This window comes from Anser brachyrhynchus, assembly GCF_964034855.1.
Source record: "Anser brachyrhynchus genome assembly, chromosome: 4".
NCBI lineage: Eukaryota > Metazoa > Chordata > Aves > Anseriformes > Anatidae > Anser > Anser brachyrhynchus.
This window is the reverse complement of record NC_137698.1, coordinates 493891-506722: the sequence shown is the minus strand read 5'-3', so window position 1 is coordinate 506722 and position 12832 is coordinate 493891. Positions and strand designations below refer to the sequence as shown.

At 45.0% G+C, this 12832-nt stretch overlaps 1 protein-coding gene across 1 annotated transcript in view; it reads left to right on the top strand.

Moving 5' to 3' along the window:
* The window catches only part of LOC308193946 (uncharacterized protein), a 257562-nt gene that overhangs the window by 205527 nt on the left and 39203 nt on the right, over positions 1–12832 (top strand). The gene's annotated exons all lie outside the window — the stretch shown is intronic.

Genomic DNA, 12832 nt, shown 5'->3' with positions numbered 1-12832 from the left:
CTCCTTCCTAAATAAGGGCTCTGCTACTGACTGGGCTGGATGCAGGAGGGGCGTGGAAGTGCCTTTTGCCTTCGGTACCCACAGCCCTCCACGAGGCACCTAGCGTCTTGGCCGTGCCGGCTGGGGAAGGGGCCGAGCCAGGGAAAGGTCTGCCGGCCGAGCAGATGCCGGCGTGCCGCTGGGAGGAGGTGCCAGGGAGCCTTTGTGCCCCCCACAGTTCTGAGGGTGGCTCTGAGCTGCAAAAGAAGGTCTCTGGGTTTCCTTCGTCTGCCGAGCACGCCGACTGACAGAAGAGGTGGGGTTTTGGCTTGGTCCACACTCCACAAGTAGAAGCCTTTTTGGTGTTTGCAGCAAGCTAGTAGCAGGAATGCACAGGTCAGCTGTGGGAATCTGGGGCTGATTGATATTTTTGTCTGGTTTAATACAGAGGCCTGAACCGAGGGAATTAATGAGAATAGTCAGTGCTCTCTGCATCAGATACACTGGACTCCCTGATAATCTCAGGTGTTGATGAGTAAGTTAGAAGCGTATCCCGGGACTTTGGGACATTCTTGTTCTGTGGAGCTGGGAGCGTTACGAGCGTGGTCTTCGTTGCAATATTTCGATGTTTTCCCCTGTGGCACCCAGGCGTGCGTAGCAACAGAAAACAGAAGGAACTTTTCACGCCTCAAAATAGATGTAATTTGGGTTCAGGCAGAGTTTGGGGCAAAGGTTGGTGATCTTTCTCGTTTTAATCAAAGAAGATGGCTCATGCTCTCAAAAATTCCGTTGTCAGAGTAGGATCAGCAGAATTCACTTACAGGTCCATTAAGCAAAGAAAACTACATTCCCTGTTGCCACCGCAGTTCATGCTTTGTCAAATTTTAGAAGCTCTTTTCTAAATAACTTCCTCTGGGCTGCAGGACCACTATTATTCCTACCTGAGTGGTTATATGCGTTGATGCAAACACACGACATGACACAGTGAAGCGCATACATCCATATCTTACCACCACGATCCTTCCTCTAAAACAAAAAGAGATAAAAGTGCATTTGGATATCCTTTAAATCAGTGTTGAAACCCTTCCAGAATGTGAAAGTTATTCTGGCATCTAGCTGAAGGTTAACTTTAGCATTCTGGAAGGGTTTCAATAGTAATGAAAAGGACAGTAAAGTGAGTAAAGCTATTTCGGAAACGCTCGTGAAGGATAATGCCGGCATGCTAGAGAGATTTCAGCAGTAGGCTAGAGGGCAGCAAAATTATTTCTGAAGTATTCCTGAAGGAGAGCTTTAATAATCTAGTAGTATTTAAAATAGTTGTGCTGTGATGGTGAAACTACACAGCAAACGCCCCTGACAGGTAATGTCGTTCTTGGAAATAACAAGGCAAAGCATCAGAAGCGTGAAGCCCGCTGCTGAGAGCCCGCGTCTGCGAGCGGGGGGGAGGCGAAGCGGTTGTCCCGGAGGCTGCTCCACCTTCCCAGCGGGGGACTCGGGGTGACCGCCGGTCCCGCGCGGGGGTCTTCGTGCCAGAGCTGTGCCCGCCTCCGGTCGGAAGAGGGCTCCCGCACGCCGGGGGCAGCGCGGCCGCCGGGCCGGCTCCTGGCGGCGGGTTGAGCTCGGCGCGGCCGCACCGCAGGCGGGTTCCCCTCGGCTCCTCTCCGCTGGGCGGGCGGCTGGGGCTGGCAGGCGTGGGCTCATCGCTGCCCTCCCGCTCTGCCTCAGGTGTGCTCAGCTAGGGGTCTGCCAGCACGGAGCCTCCTCGGCCCAGAAAGCGGGAGGGGAGCTCGCCCGGTGCCTTTTCTGTGAGCTCTGGGTGCTTCTGGCTTCTGACTCAGCTGGGAACACCGCGAGAGCAATTTTTCTCAAAATTTCTCACTTCGTAGTGCAGCTGACTCGGAAATACACAGGCATGTGCAAATTAAATACAGACATAATTTAGCCAATGAAATATGCAACCCAGCGTTAAATTTGTTTGGTTTGGAAGAAATTTTGGCTGGTAGTTCTAGCTCCTTCTTAGATATCATATCCTAACTGGTGTGCTGCATTAAGCTCCGTTACACATTAGAGGGAACCATGACCAAGTCAACGAGGAACAATTAGGTTCTGCCACCATCTTTTCCGGCACTCCCCTTGTTCTTTGTTTAGAGAAGTAAAGGGAAAAGGCGCTTTGTGCCCTACCTGTGTAAGGATCATTCTCATCTGTAGGCCAGGTGTGACTTGCAGGGGGAAGAGGGTCTTCTCTTTTGATTCTTTCCTGTGACTGATGGACACATTTTGGGGATAAAATGACAGATTTCAATGAGACTTGGAGAAGATGCTACATCTTGCTGACTTCACCTCATTTGTATGCTTGGACCACTGTGACTACCACCAAACCTTCAGCTAATGCTGCTGTTTACCAGATATGGCCACATTCACCTGGTCTCTCTGTCCTTTGCAGGTGATACTGAACTCCATCGTTTGAAAAGCCTTTCCAACCCAGAAGTGACAGTCTGCCATTGCTGTGCTTTTGCCGTAAGCGCATCCATATGGGCAGGCATAGAAAACAAGAAACAGATCACTCGAAAAGCTTCTTAAAAAGCAATCCCATGATCTAACTGAGAGCAAAATTATGACTTAGCAAATGTATCTTTGGCAAAGATCGGTGTGCGTTTGCATCTGCAGTTGATTTTGCAGGGGGTGTTCAGATGTTGGAACAGAGGTGGAGAGCAGAGATTAAATGAGATGCCTTCAAGTCAAGCTCTAACCATGCTCCTGAGAAACTTTCTAGAGCAAAAGGTTGTTCGCAGGAACTGCTTGGTGAACCATTCTGACAGATGAATACGGTCCAAGAAAATCAGAATCTGCCTGTAAATCGGAGGGTGGAGGCAGGAGATGGAGAAATCACTCTCATTTGTTTAACATGAAATACTCTTCTTGAACTTGTAGTAACAGCTATCAAATATGGAGACACCGCCTGTGTAAAACTGTGGAGTTTGCCGGCGTCACCAGAAAAGTTTCCATCCCTTCTTTGTCTTAAAGACAACATCTGGAAATTTCCAGTTGCCTGGCTGTGTTTTACTTCTCCATCAGCCGATCTGAACTGTGCGGCCTCATTCTCCAACAGTGTCGTGTTTTACACCACCGCTACTCGCTGTAGTACCTTTTTTTTTTTTTTCTGGTATGGATTATTGCCACATCCAGTGAAGTTTCTAAGTCTCTTCCACCAGATTTTCACATTTATGAAGTAGGTGTTCACAGGGTCTAATAGAGTCATCATTTGCATAGCCTGAGGAGGAGAGATTAGATTTATCAGCATTTTCTTTAAGTGGATGTCCTTCAAGGACAGCCCCCAGAAAGCAGAGGTCACTGCAGTAAAGGTAGCTGCATTAATCATCTTAACCATTTGAAATAAGGAAGAATAAATAAATAAACCACTTAGCATCATGATCGTGCATCGGGGGGTTACCCTCGGTCACACACCCATTAAATGTAATCTGAAGGATGTCAGGACCGATGTTAGGAATGTTTGTGTTAACACGGTTCCATGAATAGAGGCAGAGCCGTGGATTAAGCTTGTAATAATGTTATCGGTAACAACAGGGCGCGTATTGTGCCAGCACACTGGGTTTGTCCTGCAGGTGAACCTTTTGGCAGCGAGAAGCGTTAGGGTGTTAGGGCTTGGACATCGAGCGAGCCGTGGGGAGCGCCAAGGCGGAGACACCCATGGTCGTCCCTCTCGTCCTGTGGGCAGGCGACGGGGAGCAAAGGGAGCTTGTGCGCAGAGACAAGGGGGAACATCGCTCAGGGACACCCGCTGAGGGGTGTCGGCTCTTCCAGCACTGGAGACAAAAACGCAGACTCGTACTAAGGAGGAAAAGGTGGTGGGACACTGCAGGGAGGGTGCGGGGTGGGGCGGTGGTCCCGGGGTGGGTGAGCGGGTGTCCCAAGAAGCAGCTGGGCTCTACGGGCCTTGCTCAGCACCCAGCTCTGCAGCGTCTAAATGGCAGCCTTCCACACCTGGGTTAGCTTCGTTCTTGGCTGCGTGCACCTGGAAAACGCCCATGTTGTTCTGGCAGAGACCCTTCTGTACAGTCATGTTTGGCAATTTCAGTACTTGGGATTTGTAGCTGTTGCTCGTGGAAAAAAAAGAATAGATGATTTTTCAAAAACCTGGTCAAGTGCATAACTGCACACCAGAGTAGCTTCAATTTAATAGGACTGAAAGTGTGGATACATGCGTACTGCCCGAGTAGAAGCATATGGCAATTTGTTATAGTCACTGGAAATTATTATTCCTGAAATATTCAGGAGAGTGTCAATATCTTTCAAATGGAATAGTACTTAGTAATTATTGAGAAAAGGCTTTTTAATTATATTAATCAAAATCCTTATTAAGGAATTCAGTTCACTGAAATTCTGTAATGGGAAAGCAGCCTCTAATAAACAAAACCATTAATAAAATGATAAGAAATATCACAGAAATTATCTGAAATTCAGAGTTCATTTCTTTCCATAGAAAAATAACTTAAAAGTGACAAAATTGTCCAGCAGATAATGCCCAATTTTGTCTTTATTCTGATATGTACTGGGAAAAAACTCAGTGATTCTCAAATCTCACCTTACAGACATTTTATATAGTTCTCAGAACGAAAGCATCTCCTGAAGGCTTTTTGGTACAGTTTGCTACTAAGCTTTCTTTGTTCTTTTCAACATCTTTTTAAATCATCAGAATTTAAAAAGCAATTTAACTTTATAAAATGCTAATTTGATTTATTGAGGTTATTTTTATTTATTAACCAATTTGCTTCTGGGTTGATTTTCTTAAGTGCTAAGTTTCATAATGGAAATGCTGACACAACTTTAAGTATAGAAGCAAATGCTATTCTAATAATTCAGCTGAATAAATACCAGCCAGCATTTAGTTATTTTCCCAGGAAATGGATAAACAGCCACTTCCTTTTTAATGTCTCTTTGTAAAGTAAAAGTTCCCCAGTCCACTAATCATCACTGTGAAAATTTCTGTTTAAAAAAACCTAACATTTCTTTTGTTTATTCTGCAAGATCTTTGTGGTTCTGTATCAGTCATGTAAAAAAAAAAAACACCCAACCCTCAAAACAAATACACTGACTTGGCAATGAACTACATTTTGACCTGTTTTAAAAAGTACATTCTTGGAACACTCTGGCTTTTATGGACAAGACCAATAGAATGAGCTCAGCTGAATAATTCAGATGATGAGCTGTGTTTCATAAGTTCAGAACTATTCTGATACGGAGATTTAATTTTGACCGTTGTTTTGGATCAGCTGTGTGGAGTTTGCAGTTAAATGTGCAGCAAGTTATGCATTAAAGCAGCCACTCACACCAGCTGATGTTTTCACATAGATCTGCTGTTTCAAGCTTGTCGTGGTCACAGAACTTGTGTGTTTGGTTTTTAAACCGAACTGCTGGAGTAAAGGACTGTGGCACTACAATGACATGAATACAACACCGTCTGGTTTAATGAGCTAAAATTCGACCCAACAGACAAGAGATAGGATGCTCCTACTGCGACTCAGCTTAGCAATGTGTGATTCTGTCCTCTGCATCCTGCTATCCCCACGGTGCAGTTACCGCACTGGGGCACAGCAAGGCAGGGTTCATAGCAAGGGGGTTACCCTGCAGGTCTCCATTATACTAGCGAAAAGTAATTTTGCACTGAAAAAGACCAGGAACAATTTGAATTTGGGGATTTTTTGGGCATGCTGGAAGGGGATTGCTCTCCCCAGAGTTCTTCTGGTGAAAATGCGGTTTCTCACTGAAAGCTTCAGGAGAGACAAAGGCTGTTCCTGCGGCAAGCCCAGCGCTCCTGGCAAGATCCATGCCCGCTGATTACAGGTAGATGCTTCCGTCTAAGTTTTGCCTGCGAATATTGTGAGCGGTCAAGAAAAACGGGTGAATTTTGCACATTGTCACCGATAGAAACCTCAAGCCTCAAACCCTCTCAGCAGCCCAAGCTGTGCAAGGGCCCGTGCAGCAGAAGAGCCCCTGCCCGCAGCCCTGCACCGGCAGCCGGGGGGGGCCTGGCACGGCCGCCGTGCTGCTCCCGGGGGTGACGACTGGGATTTGCGTGCTGGGCCTTCCCGCTCCCATTTCACTAGCAGCTACCCAGCCGCGCGGATAGTGCGACAACTCCTCGGTTTATGCACGCTTAAACTGTACTAATTACTGCCTTTTAAGTAACTAGGGGATTTCATGGCGTCTTCATTAAGGTAATAGTAAGTGGGCAGATATGCATGTCAGTCAAGTGAAATGGCAGGCGTATCGCACCTGGTATTTCAGTTAATTGGTCTTGTTAATTCGCTCAGTATTTGCAGCTGTTGGAAGTGACTGCTCTTTTTGCAGTGATGAAACAAGCTCGGCCATGCCCTGCTTCCTCCCCCAGAACGGGTAAGTGCTTCCTGTAGTGCACGCGGGGCTGCCACAAGTAAACCCCGTGTGCCCCTGTGCGCAAAGGAGACGGTGTGGGAAGGTGGTGGCTGGTGAGAAGCAGAAAGCTGGTGAGCTGGCCTTGTTCTCATCACTTTCATAGCTAAGACTACAGCATTTTAAAATCAAATATCTATCATGTAGTTTTGGAGCTTGTGGGCATGTAAAGGCCTCTTAACGTATACCAAGGAGACAATGCTCTGAGGAAGGCAAGCTACACAGGAGCAGTCACTGATTGACTTTGTCACAGATGTCTGATCTGATCCTGTTGTGAATGCTAGCAATTTAGGCAGCAATTACAGCTTCTTTCTGAAGAGTTGTGACTTGATTAGGTAGCTCCTGAGTTGGAATAAAGGAAAATCACGCAAAGCAGTAATGTCATGTTTTGGTGTGCTTCAAGGAGCGTTTTAAACTGAAAGTCATGATCATTTTGGAAACTTGGAATAATAAAAGAAAAAAAAAATGCAAAAATGGGGCAAAAGAAGTACAACCCATACCAGCTGTATATGTTTTCTTGACTTTCTCTGTTTCTGAGAGCTCTGAGAAGTAAGGAAGAAGGGCAGCCCCTGAGAAAGGATGGGACAGGATATTCATTGCTCCTATGGCCTGCTGCAAAAAGTCGTTGTGAAAGCATTATAGCCAGGGGAGAAGGGGTGTGTGGGTCTCTGGGAGTGGATATGGACCCAAGATAAAAATAGCTACCTGAAACTATTTATTTATTCAGCTGAGCAATGGTCAAGTTAGCTAAGGAGGGGGAGGCTGCGTTCTGTAGAGCTGCCCGTGTAAAGTAATGAGTATCGCCCAGGTGATAGAGCAAAGGTGTTGGGTTAGACGTGATCGTACGTGTGTATTTTATTCCCATGGATATTCGTGCAAGAAGTTGTTTCTTTTTAAATGGGAATGTGTGTGGAAAAAGTATTAAATCCTAAACTCACTGAAGCCAGCAGGACTGCTTTTATCTAAAAGACATAACAAAAAGCTATGACCATGGAATACAGAATAGAAACTTTCAGGTTGTTCCAGCCAGTGCTTCAAAACTCACTTTTTGTTTTTCTTACGATACCATAGTTTGGATCAGCTTTTCAAATATTTTAGAGGATGATACAAAGTGCAGTTGAGCCCCTATCTGGCAAGTATCCTCTTCTCTGTAGGTAGCAACATGTGGCACATTATGGCCCAGTTCAGCTTCCCTAAAGGAAAACGCCGCCGTTTGTAACGTGCTGTAAAATAAGGGAGTTTGTTGATAAGTCGCACTGAGCTTGGTATTCAGCATTGTCTGCCTCTGCTGCCTTGTTCATCGCCTCATGCTCACTACTTGCACACCGTGCGGTACCTGTGCTTCTGTCCTCGTGTGCTTCTTCTGCATGCGAGCCTCAGCTGCAAGGAAGGGTCTGCGAACCTGGGCTTACCGGGCAGAGCTGCAGGTGGCAAGCCTTCCGATGCCTGCAACGGGGCGTGTGAAGAGTGGATGGTAAGTTACACCAGCAAGAATAGATTTTTGTTAAATGGCACTTGTGGGACTGTGATTTACTGTTGCAGCTACTGGGAGTGTGATTTTTACTTCTAACAGACCTGGTGAAATCAGCAAGATGTGTAGACAGAGCTCAAAGCTAATTAATTACGATCCTTCTCAGCTTTCCAGTGTGAATATCATAGGTCTGTTGATAGTAGTGAGAAAACTATAAAAGGAGCATCTTGTCATTCCTGTGAGTGTTTTATCACAGTGCCAGTGATGTTATACACTCAGTTTTTATGGACAGTGTTTTAAAAGTTATATTTATCACAGGAATATGTCATTTTGATTACTTTAAATGAGATATATTTATTTTTTACAGTACAACTAGATAAGCCTTTTCTGTTGAACGTGGAAAAATTTGGCAATGAAAACTTTCAGCTGAACAGGCTTTGGTTTTTCCCCTTTGTCTCTCTTTTTAGCATTGATTGTAGTGGAATGGAAAAAGGCTTCTCCATTCAACTAGTTCTGTTAAACAGATTTGACTATATCATACATAACATTCGAAACCACTTCAGCTTTTAAAACATGACCGTAGAAGAATTCAAGTTACTTTTCTTTTTTTATCCACACAAACTTTTTCAATGTCAAGACATTTTTTTTTTACAAACAGAAAGAAATCTAAAGAGGGAGGGGGGAAAAAAAAAAAATGTGCATGAATGGTGAGAAAGACCCAGGGTGGCCTTGGTTCTTCAAAGTCAGCAGAAGGAAATGTTCAAGAATAATTTGCAGGTTAGAAAAAAATACATAGCGAAGAACTCTGGATCAGAATGATAAAATGATTCTGACAGAGGGGTACCTGCTTTCTAGCAGTTTGTGTTGGGGGCACATCATGTCAGTGTTCAACCTTATCTCTCTGGGGTAGAGATGCTCCTGAAGGTATTTTGGGTGCTTGCCTCAAGTGGCTGTTCCCACCACCCCATGGCTACCTGGTAGGGTTCCTTAACGCCTGCTTCGAGAGGCCATCGCCTCCCAGCAGACTTGTGTAAAAAGCTGAAATCCTGTAGGTTGAGAAGCCAAAAGCAGGCCCCAAGACAAAGGGAAGCGACGTCTGCCCCCACCGCACATGAGGTGAGAAACTTCAGGAAGGTCAGAGGTAGTTTTCCAAATCGCTTCTGAGGTGAAAAGCTACCATCCTTTTTTTTTTTATTTAAAAACTCATTTCTTTAAAGCAGAGGGGAGAAAACCCACAGCGTAAGCACAGTTCCGCTCCGGCTTTGTATTGCAGTCTGCTCTGTGCCCTGGTTACTGCTTTGATATTATAATGGTGTTATTTCTGGTAACATGGAGCTACTATGGGACTCATTAGTCGTAAACCTTACCCTTGGAAAATGTAAAAGTCAACATCAACAGTCACTAATAATGTATTTCACCTACTGTTATTGTAAGTATGTGAACACAGTCAGAATCTGCTCATGTTGTCCTTGGGAAATATCCTTTTGCAGCGTCTTTTCCTCTGTAAAGCTCCAGGTTCACTGAATGCATTTATTTCACATTTTATAATATTTTCCTAGTTGCAAAATGAAGCAGTTGATTTACAGGCTTGCTGTAAGGTTTTCCTTAGGAGGAAATAAAATTTGGGTGTGGACCTTACAGGTCCTGCTCTCTATGTCATCTCAGCCCACCCTGCCGTTCTTTCTTGTGAACCTTTAAAAATCGTTGTGTTTCGAAGTGTAGGATCAGTTAAAAAGAGCACCTTGTTTTCAGAGATTTGTATTTTTGCAAGATTAGCTGCAAATTGGCTTGAACCTCACACAAATGCTGTTAGTGATACTTAGCCTGCCAGGTTCTCTGGAAAAACACAGCTTTCCCCTCATCACCAGTGGTCTGATCGATTTGCAGCTGGTGCCTGCTTCCCCACCTGTAAGCCAGTTCATTAAAACCAATTAAAGTGTTAGAGGGAATGACCAGGTACGGCAGCACTGAGAGCCCTTGTGTTTCTGTGCAGGTGACTTCTTAACTTTCGAGAGGTTTAAGGGAAAAATAAAATTATGCTACACATATAGTCAAACCATTCACCTCTGACCTTACACAGAAGCAGCATTTGATGGGGAAAAAAGTAATCCCAACCCTTATTAGCAAAACCAAGTACTCAAAGCCTGGACTGGACTTGGGCTGTGCTTGGAGTCTGGTGTTTGGGGTGGCGATTGGCATTGACGCCGGTCAGAGGGCAGGCAGAAGTCTGGGTCTGGGCACCCTTAACGGAGCGGTGGCAAGAGAAGAGCACAAAACCCAAGGAATCTTGGTGTCTCTCACTTGCCTTACGGTTTTCTTTTACCTGGTGCAGTAACTGCCGTGGCCAGGGTTGTCCCAGCATTTTCGCTGTTATTAGGTAATACAAAACCCATCTGCCAGCAAGTTGCCAGGCTAAATCCAATGAATATGAAAATATTCTGTAGCTTCTACGTGCAGCATCACATTAAGAGAGAAATACATTTTTCAATCACATGGTCCTTTGTTACTGATCGTTCCACTTTGGGTTTTTACGTACAGATACATATTTTTAAACCTTCTAGATTGAAATAGTTGCAGATGGATTGATTGTGAACTGATTTATGATCCGTATTGCACCAGAGAAGTAATTTTATGCATATAACTTCTTTTACAATTACCTCCACAATGATTTCAAAGGATTTCACTGCTTGTGGGAGGCCGTCAATAAGTGGCACTTGCATATTCATCCATTTCAATCTGAGATTTTTAAAGACCTGGGGGAATAGAACTGAACCACTGGAAATTAATTTTTTCAGCAAGTTTGCTTTTTCTTTTTTCTTTTTTAGGGATAGCCATGCTTCAGTGAAAGCTCTTCTAAATGAAAGTATTCCTAAATTCACAAATGCTAGAAGCTAAAGATTTCCACCAAAATGTAGCAATTCTTTTTGGTATCCTTTTTCATTCAGCTGAATGTAAATCTTGCTTCTGGGCTTTGGTAGGTATTTCTTTCCTATTAAATATGTACTATTCCCAAGTGAGTGAAACTACTCAGAAATGAGTTTGTTCTTTGACTAGAAAATCAGCTTTCCCAATTTCTTGGATTATTTATTTAACAGAGCTGTGCTTTTAAAATTGCCAGCTTAAAGCTCTTACTCCTGCAGCAACGGAGTACCGAAGGGTTGCTCTCCCACTATTTTTATTTCTCTCCTTTGTGCTCAAAAGACTAAATGCTGCTCCTGTCTCACAACAGGCAAGCAGAGAAACAAACCCACGCTCATTCCTGAGCTGGATGATAGCTCCCACTGCCTGCTGCTGCTCCGGCAGATTAGTATCACTGACCTGCGTGGAACGGGCACATTTCCACCAAACAGCTGTAGGAAACTGATGTCCTATGAGCATCACACAAGGGATGTGACGTGCCCTGTTGAACTCCCCAAACAGTTTGGCGTGGCACCGTATGGAGGTTCTTGCTCAGGTCTCGTTAGCAGTGCAATTGCACTGATGTTTGCAATGCTCAGTTTAATCATTCCTGCCTTTACAGCAACCACATGAGCTTAGGCATTGCATGCATTTGGTTTGCTGCTTCTAGGTTGGCAGTTGCCTGGGCTAGTGCAGAGGAGGCCCGTGTCTTCTGCGGCACGTTGCCTGGTAGCACCTCAGCCAAAGGCAGTGGCAGCGAGTGGGCAGCATGCTGGTACTTCACCTGTTTGCCTGGTGAGTTGTGCACATTGGCCGTGCTGACTTCTTCCATGGGTACACCCGTCCCCCACTGGAACATGGCAAACGCTTCCCAGACATTAATTATCCATGACATTTGTTTTATTGCAAGAACAACTCTGTCTTTGAGAAGCCGCAATATCTGCTCCTATACACAAAGACCAATACCGCAGACCTTAGGGTTAATCACTACAAGTGAAGAATGATTTTGGGGGGAACCTTTGTTCAAGTATTGACTACACATCACCACGCTTCTGCAGTCTCAAGCTATATGTAAATGCTAGAACGGTCTGAAAAAAATAGACTTCCAAAATTCCTTTTTAATTTGTAATAAATCCGTTGTGGAATTTACTAAGGCCAGTGCCAGATGGCCTGGAGCATGTTCTCATTCATATTTCAAAACAGAAAAACCCTTCTCAGAATATGCAAGTTCCATCTTTTTCATGGGGATGATTTCTGTCGAGCAAGGAAAACTCAGATTAATTAGGCCAAATAAGCTGATGCAGTCAGAGGAAGAGACGCAGAGGTTGCAAGATTGAAATCCATCAAGACTGTGCCGACAGATGCCCCCTTAACTTGTTTGTTATTTGTTAGGGGGGTTGGCCATGTAGTTATACAGAATTATATTTGCTTTTTTGTTATAATAAGAGCACCAAGGTAAGAGGTCAGTAGAGTTAAAGCGTGCGGTCAAGTGAAACAGCACCTTGTTAAGACTACTGGGAAACTAAAGGTGATTGGTGATTCAGATGTTGAGAAGCTCTGTCTTGGAAGCATAGAAGCCTGTGATAACATGCTCATGGGTACAGAAATAAACACTCCAAGTGCTTTTTTGGGAGCTACAAGGGAGGTCCAGACCAGCGGACGGCCCGAGGTTCTTTCCCACCTATCAATGCACCTGAAAAGCTGTGATTTGGGCTGTGAAAGCCAGATGAGAGCTGGACACCACACTAGAAAGAAGTAGTTAAGGAGATGCAGCACAGCAACGTGCTGTACCGAGAGGTGCGATCTTAGGCTGGGGTTTTGGCCGTCTGAGAAAAAGAAGGGATAAACGCCAGCACCTGACAGTGTTGTGGGCATGTCTGAATGGTGGGTTTCGCAGTGCTCCCACATGCACAGTGGAGATCTGTCTTAGAGTGACCAAATTCCTGGGGGCCAGTGTGACGGAGCAGCTTTGCATGGCTCCCGTGGGCAGGGACACGAGGGACACCTCGGAGGAGCTGAGAAAGGGAGTGAGGC